Genomic DNA, 8,285 nt, shown 5'->3' with positions numbered 1-8,285 from the left:
GCACAAAGCGAGCAATGAATTCTCCCTAATTTAATAAATAATTTTATCAAATAAGGAAAATATAATAAACCAAACATTTTTGCTGAGGCAAACTGTTATAGGAAGTGTTGGCTGGAAGTATTGAAATTTAGCCCAGTGGAATGTAGCCTAATATAGGCTGCTATAGGGAAAACTGATAGGTGAACTGAACCACTAGTGTACATGCTGGGTCTGTTTACAGCACTGGTGCATTGTGATATACCATGTGTTAATAGCATTTTAAATAACTGTCTACTCTGTGCTGCCACCAGCAGCAGTCTTTACATTTCTGTAGGCCTCATAGGGAGGCTCCAATTTTTGTAAGAGTTCTGCAACAAAGACTTGTGCATCTGCAGCCATTCCAGTCCTGAAATCTCTTAAGAACCATTCCCATGTAGCAAAATATTATTAAAAAAAAAAAAAAAAGCCTGGTTAAAAGCATGTAGTTAGTGACAGCACTGCTTATAACAGCAGTATAGTGATCTGAAAACATGGGCGTTCCCACTGGAGTAGAGATTTGACCCCCCCAAATGCATCTTCAATGACTAAAAATTAATTCAGGAGTTCCTGCCTTTGCAGTTCTGCAAGCACTGCGCTATCTGGCACCTGATGCAATGCAGCTGACAACAATGCTGGCAACAGCTACTGTGCACACCCTGTTTTGCCCCAGGCCTCTGCCAGCCTCTCACTCACACCTGCTCCGACTGCCCTAACTACCACAACTTCCCCAACTGATGCACATGCCCCAACCGCCCCAACCACTGCACCTGCCCCAACTACTGTACCTGCCCCAACTACAGTACCTGCTCCAACTACTGCACCTGCCTCGACTGCCCCAACTGCCCCACCTCCCAACTGCTTCACCTGCTACACCTGTTCCAACTGCTGCACCTCCTAAGTGCACTTTATACCGAGTCAGAAGGACATAGGGTTCTGTCCCTGATAGAACAATAGAACCAAATTTGAAATGTTTTTCTATGTTTAGCTAGAAGGAAGACTAGACACTTTGCATGCCTAATGCTGCCTTACTCACTAAAGAACCAGCCTTATATGTAAGACCATACAGAATTGTAACATGGACAGGGGAAGGGGGGGCCAAGATAACCTAGGCCTGGAAGATGTGTCTGTAAAGAATAGGTGAGGGACTCATGGTATGCACCTCTCTGGGTGTGTAAATGACTTAGTTTAGTATGCATGGCTAAGTTGGAACAACAAGATAAGAAAGAAGGAGATGGTCTGAGCATGCACAAGAACATAGTGAGGAAGACTACCGATGACCACCAGAGACCCCCAGAAGACCACTAGTGGAAACAAATGCACATGCACCAGGAACATTTACATATTTTAACAAATTATGGCAAATGATAGGAATATGTTAATTATCTCTCAGAAATCTACTGAATATGTGTGCTTTAATTGTATATACTGTCTGTATCCTGGACAATTTACCACACACACTGGGTGGAGTGATCCCCCGTGCATCTGGCACTGCAATTAAAGAATGCCTGCTTTCTAAAACTCCAAATTGAGTTTTAGAGAGTTTCTTTGACTGACTTTTACTGTATCAAACTGGCACACCTCCCCAACTCTCCCAAATGCCACACCTGCCCCAGCTGCTGTACCTGCCATAACTGTCCTAACTTTGTTGTCCTCCATCAGCAGTACAGTCCAGGGCAAAGCTAAAAGCCAGCTGGATAAGTCAATAAGAGGCAGCTCTGCAGCAAATGAGATCTGTATTTGTTACCCCTCAAAGCACAGTTGTATATTCAGGATTACAATAGGGCACCTGTGCTGTGTCCTGCTCTGCTCATGCTCATCCCATCATGGGCAATAAAGGTGCAGGGAGATGTCTGTGACACATGAAGCAAAGGTCAGGAATAAATGGTTTCCTCAGGGCAGAGGGCTAGCATAGTGGAACACAGAGGTGGTTTGTCAGGGTCAACCTAACTTAGTGCATTTATTAATTTTCTAACAGAAACTGATAAAGTGACAGTGAGGTTAAAATCACACTGAAGCAATTTAAGGAAGAGACCAAACAAACATCAGAGGCATTGCAATTATCTCCGGCTTAGATATTACAAATGCAGGAAATTCAGAAATAAGGTTTTGTTGCTGTAAAAGTTGGTCAAAGAAACTCTCTAAGACTCAATTTGGAGTTTTAGAAAGCAGACATTCTTTAATTGTGGTGCCAGATGCACAAGAGATCACTCTGCCCAGTGTGTGTGCCAAAATGTCCAGGCTACAGGGGTTATATACAATCAAACCATACATATTCACTAGATTAAAAAAATAGTTAACATATCCACACTATTTTCTGAAACTTTTTAAAGTATATTTCTACTGGTGGTCTTTCAGGTTCTTCCATTGTTCCTTCATAGGTCAATAGTCAATTTAGGCATGCATACTAAGCTAAGTTATTTACATGGCCAAGGACATATGCAGACCACGAGTTCCTCACTTAATCTTTTCAAACACATCCTCCAGGCTTGGGTCATCATTTACACATATAAAGTTTCTAAACCTCCTTCTACATAATTAAACATAGTAACGGTTTGGCCTGTCCATTCATAAAGCATTTCAGATTTGGCTCTATTATTCCATCAGGGAGAGAACCATATGTATTACTTATCAGTTTAGTTAGGTTTACTTAGGATAAGTAAGCTGAGGTGTGGAAATTTAATGTAGAGTATAGTAACTTAAGATCAGAATATAATTACTTTAAAATGCTACATTATATTAAAAAAATATTTTTTTCCCCCATTTTGAAGTTAGAGATGCTTCCAATGGGGTTGAATGCATAGAGCGTTTGAAGAAGCTATACAACAATATTTTTTCCTGGCTAAAAAAATTAATGATGCTCCATATTATATGATGCTCCATATGCTCTCCAGCTATAGGAGAATCCATTTTTAATAGATATAGGTAAGGAAACTGCTGAAAGTTTTATACTGTATCAACAATACAGTCTTTTAGAAGTAATGTAGGCCTAAGTATTTGATCATTAGCCTTATTTCCCCTTGAAATGTCAGCTAAAAGCTGCTGTTGAGAGGAAATTCAGGAATGGACCAATCCTCTAATTCAGCACTACAAGCTGTGCCTTTCTCCTCACCCTACCACTGCTTCTGTGTTGTGCTTCTGAGGCATAGCGACCAGTGGCCTTTCTTTAAGACCTTTTCTTTGAAGCATAGTAACCTTCTCACCACACACTTGTACAAATACACCTTATATGTGAGGCTGTTTTCTTATACCATTTTCTTGAATTTTGGACATGAAGGTAACAAATCTTCATTAATACCCTCCCATCAAAAGCATGGGAGATCACAGACCTGTTTATTTCTTAAAGCAAGAAAGGAATATTAGATCACATAATGTTACTTAAATTATAAGACAAGAGCATAGCATCAGAAGGAGCCTGTTTTGTAGTCCAGTTGTCTTTTTACATTTTGCTAATTCGGAAAACTTTTTCACAGTCTCACAAAAGAGATTGGCGTATCTTTGGATATTGGCTTGTGTTAGTAACAAGCATGTTTGGACAGCTCCTTTTTCCTTAATGTATGTTGACCAAGGCTATTGTGAAAATAATAATTTCACTACACAGAATATACCCACATTTGGAGATTATTTGTCATGAGGAATTTAAAAGAGCTTTCAATGTTATATGTGAGAGGAACCTAAATGACCATGAGAATATATATTGCACAGACACTTGTTGATAGACTTGGAAACCTGGCTTCAATTCCCTGCTTTAATTGAGGTAATACCTCTTAGTTTGAGCTTAGAGTTAATGTTAATATGTTTATCTAATCCTCTGAAAAACTCTGCTTCAAAGCATGGATATTCAGACATTTTTAGACAAACTCCAAGGTAAATAGCCAGCCCCTCAGTGATGGCTTTCTACCATTGTCTTCCCTGGATGCTGATACCCACACAAATAAATTGAACTGCCATTACTGTGGAACTCCTTGGAGAAAACAAGACAGGGGACACAAAACTGCAGTGTCTTTAAGGAAGAGACATGGAGTTTGCTTTCCACAGCCTTGCTGGCACAGTACCTCCCACTGAATGTGTGTTGGTAACCCAGGGTTAGAATGAGTTAGCATTGCCACATCGACACCATATGACTCTTCCCATTAGTGAATAGCCTGAAGAACAGATGAAAAATGAGACTAGGTGCTGGCAGCCAGCACATCTATTCAGCAGTAAATCTTTCCTCTTCAGTGGGTACTGGCTACTACACTCTTGTTTACAATAACTTAATTCTGTTTGTATGTGAAAGCACAAGAAAAGGAGGCAATGTGTTGGCATCCTAGCTAAGAGCAGGCTGCCTACCTCCATGGTGTGTCAAAACCAGGATTAAAAATCCCCTAAAGTTATTTTATCTGGAGGACATCATTGAGAGACAGAAGCAGACACCAGAAGAAACACTAGAGGGCTAATCTCACAATCTAATCTCCTTCCAGTCCTTGAGGAGAAAGACGTGAGCATGTGTCCCTTACTGGGGTTTTTGATGAAAAGCTTTGAAAGGGTCTTGCTTCAATTTTGATGCAGAATCAATATACAAAATCATCTTAATTTCCTTAGCAATACGAACTTCCTGCTTACCATTTTTCTAACCCTCCACTGATGAGTGAACAGGGGATTGAAAAGCACGGTTTAACCTAGTTGCAAAACTTTGCCAAGATGCCTGAAGCCATAACCAGGACTAATAAAATCACAGTTCAGATATGGTATCTAGCCTGAGGTTGCTGCTTTGTCTCTTAACAGATTGTTTAGTTTCTGAAGAATCTGGACAAATGTCAATTTGTGAAATTAAAAAAAACAAACAAACAAAAAAAACATATTTTTGAACTTTAAAGAGAGAAAATGATTTTAAAAGTAGCACTGGCGTGGAGAAATAGGACACTGATACAATACTTGCTGTACATCATGATAATATTCCCTCGTGGTTTCCTACATGAGTATGGAATTATTCCATTTCTTTCAGAATCCATCCTATACAAGACTTAGCCATGGCAATTACAGGCATCATTAACAAGATCTGAACAGCCTCTGACACACAGATCAATTTAGAAATAGAACGCTAAGATAACATCCTGCCGCCCATCCACCCAAATAAAACCACCACCACACCTGCCCATACAGCTTGACTATGCTACACATCATTTTCTATTCTCTTCTATTAATTCAGTGAAGTTAAAAATAAACAAAAATCTTCATAAAAGTATTTTTATAAGTTTTCAAAATTTTACAAAAGTCACAGTTCTAATTCCCACATCTCAATGTGGGTAAAAATACAAAAAATGCTAAAAACATACTACTTCCTGGAAAGCTTCACTCAAACTATTGTGACAATTTCAGATCTCCCTCTTCAATAATCTCTTCTTGATGGAAAGTACTACACTTTGAGTATAGACAGAAGTTTTCATGAAGTTCCTAATACCCACTTTTGGAGTCCCTCATTTTATTCTAGTGAACAAGGAAATATTTGGAAGCTTCCAAAGCTGCCACAAATAAATAAATAAATAAATAATAATGATCTCATTCTCTGGCAGCTCGAATTGCAAAATAAATTTAAAAGCTTAATTTATGGTCCAAGAAAGAATAGATTTTTTTCTCAAAGGTACTGACAGAATTCATGTATTTAAATTTGTGTATCCAAGGACAGTTACACATGCTTGTAAGACCATGGTTTTCAAATATAGGTGCTTGGTATTGGTCCTCTGAATATTTATTTTGTCTATGGAAGAAAAAGATCAAACAGCTTTCACTGAAATGGGGAAATGTGAGTTTTAGGCAAAGGCTAAAGTTAGACAAAGTTTAGGCAAAGGCTAAAGTTAGATTCAGCTATGGATGATCCATAAAAAAGGTGATGTAAGGGAGAGTTTCTTCTTCAAAATACATCTGTTAGCAGTTTCAAGAGCTCTGTTGGATGGCAAGCAGAAGTCATTAGGATTTCTACATTATGATCAGAGTGATGGGTTAAAAAACTCAAAGCCCTTACTTAACAGCTTTTGAATTTAATTTATTTTATTTTTAAGAATTTAAAAATAAAAACAGAAGAGAGAGGGAGGGAGAGAGACAGTAAAATGTTCAGATACAAAATTGTGTAGACTCCCTGTTTGACATTCATAATTACATTTTGAAATCCATTCCAGAGAAATATTTCCACTCATCTGAAGCAAGATTCAGCATGGATATGTTTAGGAATTGTATTTCTGTGTTTTACTGTGTCACCAATTTATTTATTTATTTATTTAATTTAATTAATCAATTTCTCATCTGGCTAATCTTAAATGAGGAAGTGTGAGGGTTTTTATGTCTTTTACCTTATTTTATGTGTATCACTGAATGTTCTAATTGGATGTGTTTCACTGAGTAATACAGAGCTGAGTTAGAAATGGATTAGTCATGTTGAAAATGCTGTCCAAGAAAAGGATGTAGGATTTCAATTTTAACATATTTGTGAATATTTTTAAAGAGAAGTATTCTAAAAGTACATTATAAACAGGTGTCCATTCACAATTAGTCACTGTGCATAAGGATAAGTCTTATCCCTGCTCACTCAAATAAGTTCTGGAATCATTGCTAGCAGAAGTATAACTTTTTAGGAACTTATGAAACGAACTGTGACCCATTTGAATTAAATGGACAAGAGCAAGCTTTAATAAGTGGATTTTTTTCCCTTCTTTCATTTCCATGAAGACCATGAAAAATTGGACCAAAATACTTGGCTGCTTCTTTTAGCTAGATTTCTACGCATGGCATGGGTAAATAACGCTTATTACTAGACAATAGCCTGAAGCTATAAAAATGAATTGCTCAATAGTTTTATTGGAAGTCAAAAATAAAAAATAAAACCAACCAAACAAACAAAAATAAATAATAAAAATAAATGACCTAAATGGATTTTTGAGTCAGGCCACTTGGAAACAGTGCACAGAATTGGCTTTGTCCAAGTTATAGAGTAATACATAATATGTCTAAAGTCTCTCTTCTTACAAATCTGGATTTTTATAAACCACTGTCAAATAAATGATCTGTTTAAATCACAGAAGGAATAATACCATTTAAAAAATAACAACTTAAAAAAGCAGTTTGGAAGATTCTTAATGCAATTTATGTTACTTTAGGGTAGGATTCATCTCCTCTAAGTTTCACCATCTGAAAACCGGTGTTTTGTCTCAGCTAGATTCTCTTTGGACACTTGATGAAGGAACTTTGAAAATCATAGAGGCAATTCAGTCTACTGCTATGTGATGAATATTTGTGGCAACAGACCATGAGGGGAATCCACAAAGGACAGTTTGGATAAGATGACGAGCATTTTAGACTAAGCAAAAAGAACCCTTTTCTCCATACAGGCAAGAAGAATCTGCTTTAAGGTGCCAAATAGTGCCCAGTGATGAACTAACCTGATCAATTTAGCTTGAAGTGGATGAGGGAGCACTCATGGACTTTTCCCCTAGGAAATCTTTAAGGACAATAACCTCCAAAAATGGAATGAGTAGCTGCTAGCAAGACATACTAACCTCTTCAACACTCATCCTCTGCTCTAGAAGAGAACAAGTGATCACAGCCTTTCAGTAATGGAGGGTAAAAGGAACTCATGGGTAAAAAGTCAAAAGTTCATCTGTTCAATGGAACAGATCGTATGATTGTGACTTTCCTAAATGTGCTTTGCCTGCTTGTGCAAGCAGTTGCTGATAGGAGAGAGAAATTATGTCACAGCCCTTGGTGTAGTCAACATTACTCACCCACATTTGTTTTCTTGTTAATTTTTCATAATATTTAGTTGTGTTTCTGAGAGAAGATTCTTTTCAAGAAAGAATGATGAGGGAAAACCAGTCATGGTGTCAAGGGAGAAAAAAATGCTAATTACTCTCTTTAAAGTCCCAATGAATAACATCAAAGTTATCATTTTTTAAAATTTTCATAGCTTCATGAATGATTTAGTGGTGGCTGTAGTCTACTGAATTGTATTAGGAAATTTTACCATATACAATGCTTCTATTTGAGGTTTGATATAGTTTATAACATATCTTCCGCTAACTTCTGTCTGGGAAATTTTCATTGGTAGTGTGAATTCTGCAGTGAAATACTAACCTTTTTTTTTTTTTTTTTTACCTTTTTTCTTTTTTTTTTTTACTTTTTTTTTTTTTAAGAGCTAATAAGTTATAGACAAAAAAGAGATAAAAACTGCATTGAAACTAGATGTTCCTAATGAGCCTCAGTCCCTGGAAAAAAGGAGAGTAAGAATGTGTAAACTC

The sequence above is a fragment of the Anser cygnoides genome, chromosome 4 (genome assembly GCF_040182565.1).
Source record: "Anser cygnoides isolate HZ-2024a breed goose chromosome 4, Taihu_goose_T2T_genome, whole genome shotgun sequence".
Classification (NCBI taxonomy): Eukaryota; Metazoa; Chordata; class Aves; order Anseriformes; family Anatidae; genus Anser; species Anser cygnoides.
This window is presented reverse-complemented; position numbering follows the sequence as displayed.